The sequence below is a fragment of the Alligator mississippiensis genome, chromosome 6, assembly GCF_030867095.1.
Source record: "Alligator mississippiensis isolate rAllMis1 chromosome 6, rAllMis1, whole genome shotgun sequence".
In the NCBI taxonomy this organism is placed as follows: Eukaryota; Metazoa; Chordata; order Crocodylia; family Alligatoridae; genus Alligator; species Alligator mississippiensis.
The window spans coordinates 22,634,768-22,646,808 of NC_081829.1; positions in this window are offsets into that span (position 1 = coordinate 22,634,768).

Here is a 12,041-nt window from a genome sequence, read left to right on the forward strand (position 1 = left end):
CCTCCCACAACTTCCCAGCTCCTCGTGGCTGTCCTGCAGTTTTCTCCAGCAGCTGGAACTTTTCTACAGCTCCCAGAACCTACTGCTGCTCCCTGCAACTTCTCTAGCTGCCCCGGAGCCATCCTCTGGCTCCCCACATCCAGAGCCCCCCTTTAACACCCATACTTTCCCTTAGTCCCATTTTCCCTTTCCCCACCTACCTTTTCAGCTCTCCCGTAGCTCTGGCTCCAGTCCCAGCCTCGGCCTCTGTGCTAGCATTGCTTCCCTGTTCTGCAGGCTTTGGGCATTGTCTTTTAATTAATTAAGATAAATTAAACTAAAGTTACCCCTGAGCCTCAGTTTTTCAGCCCAGGCCCCTCTAGTCTACCGGTTCTAATCCCGGTCCTGGTAACCTTAACTCCCTACACTTCTACTTTCTTACCTTAACCTTTCCCAGGTATCCCAAGTACACCAAGCACATGCATACTTACACATCACAACACCCAACTTAGGAACTCACCTGTGTGTATGTGTAGGTGGGTGGTATGTATGTAAATTAGTGAATACACACATATATATATATATATATCTCATTGTGTGTGTGGTATATGAATTAGCAATCCACGTATGTGTATGGGATGTGCAGGTGTTGGTAACTGGTAACTGATTCCGTCTAAATTTGGTGTGTGTAGCGTGTATGGGGTTAAACTGGTGATAGGTATGCATGAACCTAGACTAGTTATTTTGAAGCGTGTGTATCTGAGTTGCTAGTGTGTGTGTGTGTGTGTGTGTGTGCGCGCGCGTGTGTGTGTATGGCATTGTGTGCATGATATACAAATTAGTGATCTCTGTCTAACTTTTGGGGTGTATAGTGTATGTGCTTGAATTGGTAATAGGTATGCATGTGCCTAGGCTGGTTTGAATGTGTATGTGCCTGAGCTGATAGTGTGCATGTGTATGCACCTAATTGATCTGTGTGTTTGTATATGTGCAATTGTGTTACACCCTCCTGTCTAACAGCACAATATTGAGATCCTGAGAGCTGGCCTGACCCCACAGGGCAACAAGAAAATGGGACTGATGCTTTAATATTAAGAGCTTGTTGATGAGGACCTTAGTCTTCTTAATGAGCAGTCCCCAACTTCAGTAATTCAGATTTATGGTGAGACTCTGGAGAACATTATTTCCCATACCTTGGAAGCCATCTCTCACAGAAGGCTGACATAGATGAATCATAGAATCAAAGAAATTTAAGGGTTTGCAGGGACCTCAGGAGGTCATCAAGTCCAACGCTGTGCTCAAAGCAGGACCATCCCCAACTAGTTCATCCCAGCCAACATTACCTCAAATGTTCAAGTGCAGCCTTTGGATATCTGTTGCGTGTTCAAAGATTGTGATGGGTGTTCAAAGATCACAACATCAGATTTGAAACCAAGCTCATGGTTTATGAAGCAGTTGTGATCCCTACCTTAATGTACAGAGCTGAAACATGGACAGCACACAGAAGACACCTCAAGTCCCTGGAGAAGTACCATCCACACTGCTTGCAGAAGATCTTTCAAATCCAGTGGGAAGACAGATGCATCAGTCAGTATCCTTTTGCAAGCAAACAACATGACCATCAAGGTAATGATCATCTGACATCAAGTTTGCTGGGCCAGCCACATCATCTGGATGTCTTACTCCAGACACCTAAAGCAAGTTTTATTCTTCCAGCTCAGTCAAGGCCTATGCTCAAGAGGAAGGCGCGGAAAGTGCTTCAAAGACATCTTCAAGGCAAATTTGAAAAAATGCAACATTCACATCAACTCATGGGAGACTATCACCCAGGACTGCTCCAAATAGAGGAAGAGTCTCCTGCAAGGATTTCCGTACTTTGAAACCTCACAATCACAACAGGAGATGAAAAAGTGGGAGCAGCAGAAACAGCATGTCATGGACTGAACCAAGAATACAGAGCCACCCACCCTGCATGGAAACACATGCCCAAGTTGCAGTAGAACTTATTGATTCTGGATTGGCCTTGTCAGATAAAGCAGTTATGAAAGACAATGATCCTTGATTGCAAGGGGTTGCCAATGATGACGAGAAAGTACTCATGTTTTTAACATGTCCTGGGATTTCGCCCCTGCTGCCAATGGCCCACTGGGGGGAATAATGGTATACTTGTACAAAGTAGGAGAGTTTTTGTTTGTTTTTACGATTGGAACACAATAAACAAAAAGGGTTATTCTGCTTTCTTCTGGGGCAGAAGGCAGGGGTTCTAGTTTCTAATCAATTGGATAAGTTGGTGGGATGGGCCAATCAACACTGTCTTTAAAATATGTATCTTTCCCAGTTCCTTCAGGGGGTTGGCACAAGTCTCCCAGATTCTTAGATGCAGTGGCAGGTTATAGTGGGACAAAACATCAAAGCACTCTGCAGCCAGGATTTATGAGACATACAAACTTTAAGTTTCACTGTAAGGGTTTGATTCACACAGTCTAGGTACATCTTCCTTGGGAATGTTCTTTGCTTGGCCAGAATGATCTTGTACACACTCCTGAAATCATTGGGATGTTGTAGCATGGAGTCAGAGCTTGACCCTGCTACATTCATCCTTCCAGATGAGTCAGAGCTGGAAACGCGACGGTGAGATCTTCCAGCTGCAGGTGTGGTCCCTTTAAGACAGGTGTTCTTGGCAAATAGAGGGGCAGAAGAGGAAGCCTAAAAGGATACTGGTGTCCCAGGCCATAAAGGCCCCAGACTGTCTAGAACCAAGGTATTATCACCTTTCCCTGGAAGGGGGAAGGAACCAGGAGCAAGCAACTTACTGTGGGCCTGCATGGAGGCACGGGCAGATTCAGGACAAGACTAGCTGTGGAGTTCCTGCTGCAGGTTGAGAGAGGTCACGAGACTCTCATCATGGCACGCAGAGATCCTAAGCAGCCAAGGACATGTGGGAGACAATAGATAAACATAAGCAGAGAGAGATCTGGAGTAGTACTGCAAATCTGACACTGGTACCGGATCCAAAAAAAGCACCGTGACAGGGATTTATAGTCCTGCTTGGCAGCAGGGTAGGGCAAAGAGAACTGCCAGGGCCCTATGGAAAGCAGCAACTGTAGTTCATGGAGTTGCTGCAAGTAGTAATAGGACACCTCAGGTCAGCCGTCAGTTCAGGTGGGAAGGACTGGGAATCTGCTGTGCTAGAGAATCCTGGGCAGCCCACAGCCTATGACTTTGTGGCAGACAGCTGAATAAACAAGGAAAATACCCTGTGCTGAGCCCATGGTTTGTGGCCCAGGGAAAAGGAAAAGAAGGGGGTGGAGGGAAGACCCCATTTAGAGGAGTGAGTGGGGGGGGAGGGCACCCCAACACCCCATGGATGTACTAATGAGGGTCCACTGAGTTAAGAGAGCTCCTAAAGAGAAGTGACTGAGAGTATGGGCCTGCACACCCAAGGTCATTCTGTTTATTTTCTACATTTATATAATTTGGGTGGTGTGCAAATGGAGATCACGTGTGGTGGGCCAGTAGGGAGTGTTCCTGTGCTGAGCCACCCACCTCACTGTGCCTGACTACCTTCCAGGCTCTGAGTGCCTCCCAGGGGGTGCCTCACATCTGGCTGACCCCCTTCCTGAAGCACACACGCAAGCCTGGGGGTAACACTGCCATCACCTAGGGTCTGGACTGATTTTGGCCCCGTGCCCCCTGGCAAATACAGGTGTAGTAGTCCTTGAGGGGTACTCGACCCACTGCAGGATTGTGGGGTGCTTCCCTCAGTCTGAAGCACAAATAGTGGTCTCCCTTAGTCAGCCAAACCAAGCGGACCCCAAGGCGTAATCTAGACCCTCTCCCAATTAGTCTCCCATGCTAGGTACAGAAGACAACTTTATTGGTTACAAGGAGTAGGTTTGGAATAGGGTACAGGGTAGAGCAATATCAGAGAAATACCTTAGAGCAAACAGTGGTATGGTAGCCTTTGATCACGCATCTGAGTTAGTGCAAGCTATATATCTAGTCAGATCTCAAGTAGCTTACTCACAAGTATCATCCAGAGGCAGGTGGAGATTCCCTCTGGAGGCAAGCAGTTCATTGAACATGACTTTCAAGAGAGAGAGCAAGTTTTAGATGGTCCAGCTTCTCTGAGAGTCCTCATCATAGCTGCTGCTCCTCCTCCTGGGCAGTCTTTAACTTATATAGACCTTGTGACCTCATTTACGTGATCCAATGAAGGCCAGCAGTTATTGGCTGCCAGTCAACCAATTTGAAATGTATCACTGGTTGCCGGGTAGACTGGCAGGGTCTCTAGCTTGTGATCTAATAACTGTGATCTAAAATAACTGTAATCTAATTCTGATTGTGATGCATCAGATATAGGGAAGATAGTAGTGGTCTGATGCTTTCTATATCACATCCAATATCTCTGAGATCAGTGGATGAGAGAGAGATCAGGGTGTAGGGGTGGAGAAGCCCTGGGCAAAGTTGGCATCATATGCAACACACCTGAGAAGTTGTTCTGGGGTACAGCTTTTCTTCAGCCTCCCGTAGCTTCATCAAAGCATGGGGGCAAGACACACAGTGGCAGGGAATAATTTAGGACCTTAGAGTGAGCAGGTGCCAGTTTGAATAGCACTCTGTGACAGATGTACTTTAGGGAAGATAGATACGTTGACTCACAGCTCCTTTCTCTTCCAAAACACTTGCAGAGAAGTATTAGGGTGGCCTACTGTTTATACAGTTTATAACTGGGTATTCCATGGCAAAATTAAGTAAAAAGAAAATGTAGTCTAAAGGTCAAGAAACTTCTTGACAGCTAGATATATTAGCTTCTAGTTAGCCAAAGAAAACAGAGAAGCTCCAATGCATGTCATGTATAATTATGCTAGGCCCAAGCCATGCAGAATACCTTGTAGAGAATAATCTTACATTTATTGTACCTGGATTGTGGATCAGAAGGGTGAAGAGGGTTTTCTTATCTCTTATTTTGAAGCATTTGGTATGTTGTCCTTTTTACTTTCTTTTTTCTTGTCTGAATGAAGTCCTTTCTTGGATAATAGCATTCCACTTCTAGTCTCTAGATACCCATATACAAATAGGGGGTGCCTTTACATCTAAAGCATCTGATTACATTCACTAAAAATGACACACACCACATACTGGGTCCACTATGTGAAGGAATGAAGGTATGTACGTACCACTTTAACACTGCAAATTCACACAATGGGCCCAGTCCATCTCTTTGCTTGTCTAATTTTATACCATTTATACCAGTACAGAACTAAAGTAATGAAGGTACCTGTGAATCAAACCCAGTAACCATAGTCAGATCTGTCGCCGCCGAGAGCCGCGGCGCGGGGTTCAGGGCTTTAGGAGCCCTAGTCAGCGGGTGGGTACTTGTGATGCTTGGAGTGGAATCAGGTACTCAAGCGTATTCATTTAACAAATAGATTGCTTTACTTACACTGCTCGTACAGTGCAGGTCAGAAGCTTGCTTCGGTTACGGTTGCAAAAAGGTACAGGAGTCGGGCAGAAATTACAGAATTCATTTGGTCGGTCTGCAAATGTGTCGGGGTGTTCAGGGTGTTCGAGCCGGCAGTCGTCTTACGTCTCGGGTGGGGGTGTGCTAGGCCCCCTTGTGTCGGTGACGGGGAGTCCTTAGTGGTTGATCAGGCCACTAAGTTCGCTCTGAAACACACGTGGAGTTTGCTAGGCTCCACAGTGTACTCAGAGTTCTCCACGAGGTGTGTGTGGAGCTCTCCAACTTGGGCGGAAACTGCTTCAACCTCTCATACGGCTAGCAAGCCAATCGCTAGTCGCCACGTAGGAATAATTGAAAACTGGCCAATAATAATGTGAATTTGCATATGAGTGGTGGGAACTTTTTCTAATACAGACTATGCCTTCTGTATCAAAGTATAGAATTCTCCACTGTACTATAGGCATATGAACAATGGGTTCTGACATGCCCCCTTGCCTATAGTGCAGTTGGAACTATTCTGATTACGACATTTGCAGATCGTTTACATTTTTGAAACTAGAATCAATATACAAAAGTTGATAACGAAACAAGTTTGTTTTAACAACTAACACATACGTAAATATAAACAAGAAATGTTAACAAGATAATGACACAATAGATTAAGAACTCGGGTTATAGACTATCTTCGTCCAGGTGGTCGTCGTTATTAGGCGGCAAGTGAGTATATACATAAGCAGATAGATTAGTAACTCGCTCCTTAATAAACTGTAAAATGCAACAACCCATACATAGAACAATGGCTATTACTATTAATGGTAAACACAAGGTAATCAAAGACGTCGACAGCTGAATCAACCCAAACGCAGCAAATTGTTACCCTTAATTTTATGTTCTTTTCTCTAATTCGATTTTTTAAGGTAACTGAGAGTGGGGTATTAGATTAATGCCCCCTATACGGAGGGTTCCTATAATTGTGGAGTAACCTCATTATGCTCTTATTATACTTGAAACTGTAGCTCTTAGAACATTGAGTTTCCGTGCCGTCATTAGCAGCCTTTCTTCATTCCCTTCAAACACCCTTCTATTTCTTCTACTGTCACCTCTCTTCCCAGATTGTTCCTTTTCCTCTTCTTTTAATGTACAGGTTCCTATAGGACCTCGCCTTTTGTTCCTTTACTACTTGCCCCCTTCCATCATCATCTCCCTCATCTCTCTCCTCACGTTCCCTAAATCAATGCTTCTGTCTACACGCGACCTTTTTGCGACATCCCCCAAACCTTCAGATTACCAATGCTGTTCTCTTTTAGTAATTCAGAGTTGGCATAAGCTGGTTATAGTCAGCATGTCAAACAACTTGGACCGCTCAAAACATTATTGCTTGGCTTCACTGCGTAAAGTTTTAAACAGGCTTTTAAACAAAACAAAACAAGTATGTACAAGATCATTAACAGGAAAAGAGGAACCATAAAATGAGCCGATATTATGGCTTTGGCCTAAAATGACAGAAAGTTCAGGACCGAGTTAGAGGTTTTGAAGTCAGCTCCGTTCACCGAGGAACCTGTTGGTAACAGCAGGAATAGAGCGACGACCCTGCTTGAGACATATGAGTAGGCGGCCATTGTGGCGTCGACCCGGATGTGCTGCAGGTTGGTGCTCGGTAATTCTCGCGACCGGGCAGTCACAGATTGTTGCTTCGTCACTGCTGGGACTGTAAGGGGACAAAACAAACGAACAGACAAACAAACAAAGAAAAGGGTGGCCATAATCGGTGAACAGCAGGGCGGCGAGTTAGCCAGTTGTGATGAGCTATGATGAGCAACTGGGTTTGATCGCCTTCTAGGAGCACAGAGTAGGTGCCAGGATACTGCTCGGGTTCGCAGATGACTTCCTTCTGCACTTGCGGATGTGGTTGACGATGGTGTGGAACGGTGACTCAGACTAATTTGTCTAGGGGTGAGCTTCGGCTTCCATGGTTGGGGCTTTTGAAGCGCTGGTTCATTCCAGGGGGGCTTGTCTTTATATGAGGCGTTGTGTTGGTAACAGCGTTGACTTGGGTATGCCATAGGTCGTGGTTCCATCCCACTGGAGGCTTTTACCATGGGATCCATCAGGGCCTGTGGCCGTGGCATCTGGCTTAGCAAGTTTTCAGCCGGTTGACCGGCCAGTGTCCCGAGGAGAAGCCTGAAAGTCACGGCCTCTCTTCCCCCGTAAACCTCTATACATGCTTCACCAGGTTTCACTTTTGATCCTCTGCACCACTCCTGCATTTCTTCCTGGGTGCAGGTGCAGTATGTGGTGGTGGCATGAGTTGTGCCCTGTGCATCAGTAACTTGCTTGGTTATAGCTACAGGATGAGCAGCTGCTGAAATAGTTACTGTATCTGGTGGGAGGGTTGGCTCGTTGCCCCCTCCCCGTGGTGCGGAGGTGGGGCCATTGGGAGTGACGTCACCTCCTGGGGCAGGGTTGTTGGGTGGAGTCCCACCTGTTCTTCTGTGGCTCTGCCCTTCTTTTCCGGGTCCCCCGGGCAGCTCATTTTTTTCTCGGCGCCATTTTCTGGCAGCGCCATGCGGCCGGCGCCATTTTCAAGCGTTGGCTTGGAGCCCCCCGCTGCCTGCTCCAGTGACTCCACGCTCGCAGTTTGCAATTGCATTTCTTCTGGGTTGGAGTTTTCTCTCAATAACCCTACTACCATTTGAAATAACACGCTTATTGTGGTGTGGCCCTCCGCTTCTAAGCTTTCATAAAGCTGAGCGAGCAGTTCTTGGCTGCGCGACTGGGGTGCCATGGTCGGGCAGTTAAACTTGTCGGGAGGTGTTCCTTCCCCGCCCTCTTGTATGTGGTGGATGCAGCGGGCAAACTCCTGGGCAGGGGTCGGGTCCGCTACGCTCGCCGCTTTTACCCGATGTAGGGACAGGGTTCCCGCTTCGTCCCAGGGTCTATACATGACCCCTGTTCTGCTCACAACACAGCCCAGGGCCCTTACATCGAGCTTAGCGCTCCACTCTTTTCCCTCTCCCACTTCGCCCCTCAGAGAGAAATGACCGGTAACTGCGTTCGGTCCTGTTCCCCCGGCCTGATGGTAGGCAATGTGTGCCCATAGATCATCCGAATCGGATGGCAGGCGCTCCCCACTGCGTCACGGGCAGTTCTTAACTAATTCCATCTCCCTTGCATCTTCCCCAGATCCCATCCTCATCGCCATGTCGCCGCCGAGAGCCGCAGCACGGGGTTCGGGGCTTTAGGAGCCCTAGTCAGCAGGCGGGTACTTGTGACGCTTGGAGTGGAATCAGGTACTCAAGCGTATTGATTTAACAAATAGATTGCTTTACTTACACTGCTCGTACAGTGCAGGTCAGAAGCTTGCTTCAGTTACAGTTGCAAAAAGGTACAGGAGTCGGGCAGAAATTACAGGATTCGTTTGGTCAGTCTGCAAATGTGTCAGGGTGTTCGGGGTGTTCGAGCTGGCAGTCGTCTTACGTCTCGGGTGGGGGTGTGCTAGGCCCCCTTGGGTCGGTGACGGGGAGTCCTTAGTGGTTGATCAGGCCGCTAAGTTCGCTCTGAAACACGCGTGGAGTTTGCTAGGCTCCACAGTGTACTCAGAGTTCTCCACGAGGTGTGTGTGGAGCTCTCCAACTTGGGCGGAAACTGCTTCAACCTCTTATATGGCTAGCAAGCCAATCGCTAGTCGCCACGTAGGAATAATTGAAAACTGGCCAATAATAATGTGAATTTGCATATGAGTGGCGGGAACTTTTTCTAGTACAGACTATGCCTTCTGTATCAAAGTATAGAATTCTCCACTGTACTATAGGCATATGAACAATGGGTTCTGACAAGATCAATAGCTAATTTTGTAGAACCCCCCCCCCCTCAAAACTAAACAACCTTTTTGGAGATGAAAGGAGAATAGAATCAGCATAAACACAGCTTTGTAGTCCCCACTTCAACAGACCCTGTAGAAGAATTGTAGGTACAGCTGATATAATTTACATTGTAGCTGAAAACACAAACTTCAGCAAATATAGAAAGTAAAAGCAATTTTGGAGTAATCTGGTAGAGCAATTCCCTCCACAGTAGGTTTAAACAAACCCAAACCGATGCTTTTTACACAAATGATTATAAATAAAAGCCAAAATTTTGTCAAAGCAATAGTGTAAACTTAACATATTGGCCCCTTGGTGTCATTTGAAGAAAATTAATGTAGAGGGCCAAAGAGACAGAATCTGCAATATGTAATGCTCTGGAGACGTGGCTGAGATTTTGTTCCTAGCGTAGCAGAAATAAATGCTCTTGGCAAGTCATAAGGGAAAAATAAGACATGTACATAAGTAAGATTAATCAGTAAAGCTGGCGTCTATCTCATGAGTCATCTTTGACATCAAAAAACCTGAAATATACAAGGTTTCTGCATGTCAAATTTGTGCTACCACAGGAAAAGAAACAACAACAGAGAACCTCTCACACAAAGCATGCAGCAGTTATTAGAATGGCAAACTTCCCAGTGACTTCAATGGGGCTAGGATTTCATCCAAGCTATGCACAGACCATGGTACTGTAGAAGGATCAATTTCTGAGTTTTGCTGTTGTCCTTGCTCAGGCAAACTCACCAAGAATGCAATAGGAGAGAATCCTGAGTGATAGGATTTCTCCTGATTCTTTGTGTCATCAATTCCTGTGTACTCCAGAATGCTAGATTCAGGATGTGTCTACATGTGCAATTAATGCAGCTGAATAAATTCCTGCACAATTCATGCTGGAGTTTATTGCTTCCAGGTGCCATGGGCTTTGTGTGCATGTACAGCGTTCCTTCTTCCCACAGAGAAGGAAAGGAGCCTGCTCTGCTCCCCCACAGCCCAATCATGGATGATTACGTGTAGATTTGTGCTTGTAGAGCATAAGGAGATGCTCATAGAAAGACCTTGCTTTCTGTAACACATTCCCTCCTTTGATCACAGATTTCAAGTCAGACATCCAGCCAGGTCATGCTTGCAGCTGTATTTACTCAGCAAAGGGAACCCAGCTGTCAGCCAGAGCAGTGCTGTCTGTGTAGAATCATAGAAAATTAGGGTTGGGAGGGATCTGAGGAGGTCAACTAGTCCAACCCCCAGCTCAAAGCAGGACTGTCCCCAACTATATGATCCCAGCCAAGGCTTTGTCTAGCCTTTGTCTAGTATGGGGTTGGGGTCAGTAGAACCAAGAGCTGCTCTTCATGTATTGCTGCCTCTTCAAGTAAGAGGGCCAGCCTCCTATGATCAGCCAAGCTGGGAGGGCTGCTACAATCTCTGATATCATTTTCCTTCTTGGTACCTCCTATAGAAAGAATCCACATACCTTTCTGAGATCCAGGCACCAAGGAGTGTCTGTGTTCCATCTTTCATCATGCATAACATACCTTGGACCTTATGCATTATGCTTGATTTCTCACTGTTTTACTTTCCCCCTTTTTCCAAAAGAAAAAGGTGAAAATCAAGAAAAGAAAAGGGAATGGAATACATCTTCAGATTCCAATTTGAAATGGAACAAAATTAACATTTTGGTTGTTTCACTTTCAGTTTTTCTACGGAGAATGGGAGTTGAAATCAAAACATATTCAAACATATATGTTGACTTTGCTGAAAATGCATGTTTGACACAAACTATCAACCTCCTCTAGTTATTAGTTTTGCTTTAGCTTGAAAAATAAAGAGGTTGGTGATTTTAGCTGATGATTCAGGTTTAGCTTCACTTGATTTCACAGTCCATTTTAAAAGCTTCTCACAACATAGGCATCCTCCTTTTCATCATTCTCATGACCAATAGTATTTATATTGCCTGGGACTCTAGCACTTGGCATAGATCAAGACTATTGTGCAGGTATAAGATGCTGCCACCTCCAACAATTCACGTTCTTCTGTATGTCCCCTGGTAGTTTCAACTCTTGCTGCACTGTTATCTCCCTTCCCAGTCCTTCTGGGACATGTTACATTTATTATCACATCAGTTAATTATAGAAGGCAGAATTCTATTTCACCTACTGGGCAACCCAAGTGAAACTTGATACCAATTCTGAGTTGCCTAACTAAAAGCCTAGGAGGGATTCTAATATCTCCTCCTGGGTGCATAAGAGCTCTCATTATAGGAACAGTGAGAAGTTTGCACAGCTCTGGAGGGTATTCCTATTCCTATAATGTGGGCACTCACATGTCCAGAGGAGGTAACTGAATCACTCCTACACTTGTGCAACTCAAAGTTGGGTGCTGGCTGCACTTTTGTTGTCCACTAGGCAAAATAGAATTCTGTCCAGTTTCTTAAATATATATTCAAATGTCTGGATGACCTTGGTGTCCACAATGCTAAATGGATATGCCTCCTTCTTTCTGAACCTTCCTTCAGCCCTTCAGAGGACTTCCATGTCAGGGGCTGTAAACATCTGTAGTGCCTGGCCCTTGAAAAGGTATGTGCATATGTAAGGTGGGGATGGGGGCAGATGCAAAAATATTTCTGTCCCTTTGTGCTGCCCTAGCAGCACAGTCCCAGATACCGCTGTCAGAGAGCCAGGGCCTACCATCTGCTGTGGACCCTTGAAGTACAAATTACCCTCATGAAAAGAGGGGGATAA